Source organism: Sinocyclocheilus grahami, unplaced genomic scaffold (genome assembly GCF_001515645.1).
Source record: "Sinocyclocheilus grahami isolate Dianchi unplaced genomic scaffold, SAMN03320097.WGS_v1.1 scaffold12805.1, whole genome shotgun sequence".
In the NCBI taxonomy this organism is placed as follows: Eukaryota; Metazoa; Chordata; class Actinopteri; order Cypriniformes; family Cyprinidae; genus Sinocyclocheilus; species Sinocyclocheilus grahami.
In genome coordinates this window covers 43,095-44,333 of record NW_015514617.1, presented here as the reverse complement: position 1 = coordinate 44,333, position 1,239 = coordinate 43,095, and positions in this window count along the sequence as shown.

Genomic DNA, 1,239 nt, shown 5'->3' with positions numbered 1-1,239 from the left:
GAAATTTTCAGATGGCACTTAGAGGCTTTTTGCATCTGAACTCTTCAATTGTTTATTCACCCTCACATCATTACAAACCTATATGTTTTCCTTTTGGACACATGGTTCCACGATTAAAATTATTAAACCAACGTATTAAATTCAAAATGGATCATTATAGATTAATTTATTCATGCACCTTTGAAAGCATTTATCCATCAATTATTTTACTTATTTAGTAGTGCTTATTTAATCATTTTTATTCAGGTATTGTTTTCGTGTTAAGGGCTCTCGTTCAGTTTCACGCATGCACATTTTTCAACATGCCTTGAAATGTAATGAAAAGACAGCACACCATATTACAACAAAACATATGGCCATACTATGGGGTATTAAAGATTCAGATTCTATTTGTGATTCTTTCATTTTCTACTGTTATTAAATATGATAATAATCTCAAATGAGGCCAAGTAGACCAGCAGAACATTGCACCTGTCATCCTAGAAAGATTCACACTATAGCATACCATTCAAGAGCCATAATAACTTGAATGAATATAGCAGTTGAAGAAAGCTTTAAAAAAAAAAAATTCCTATTTAGCCAGATTGACATTGATATTTACTCACGAGAAACTGTTCATATTTACCTAAAACATGTTTAAATCTCTATATAGCAGCAATTCATCCCCGGCACAAAACTATTTATTAATAAATAAAGTGATAAGGTAAATGAATAAGGATTCAGTGGCTTTACAACACCTTGGATTCCAGTCCAGTTTTGGTTATTTACATTTAAACATTATGTTTAATGATGGACCCTGGTAGAGTGACCATATTCACCCAGAGTGGCACTATTCTCTAGATCTGCTCTGTCAGACATGCATTCAACCTCACTGCCCAGTCTGCCAGAGTCAGATTAACCATATGGGCATTTGGGCATGCGTTCAGGGGCACCTTGTCGAGGGTGGGTACAAGTGCATCCGTGGGGACATGAATTGCCACAAAAATGCTTTCAAATATGTGCCGCAATGGCTGCTTGTCTCTTTTGGGAGATGTTAGGGTTCCTTCACTGTCAAAATTACAACACATGCTACAAATTTCGGTCACACTTTATTTCAAGGACCAGACCTAACTATTAACTAACTATTAATTATAATTTTTGCTTATTAATGCTTATTAATAGTTAGTAATGTAGTTGTTAAGTATGGGGTAGGATTAAGGGATCTAAAGTATGGTCATGCAGAATAAGGCATTAATATGT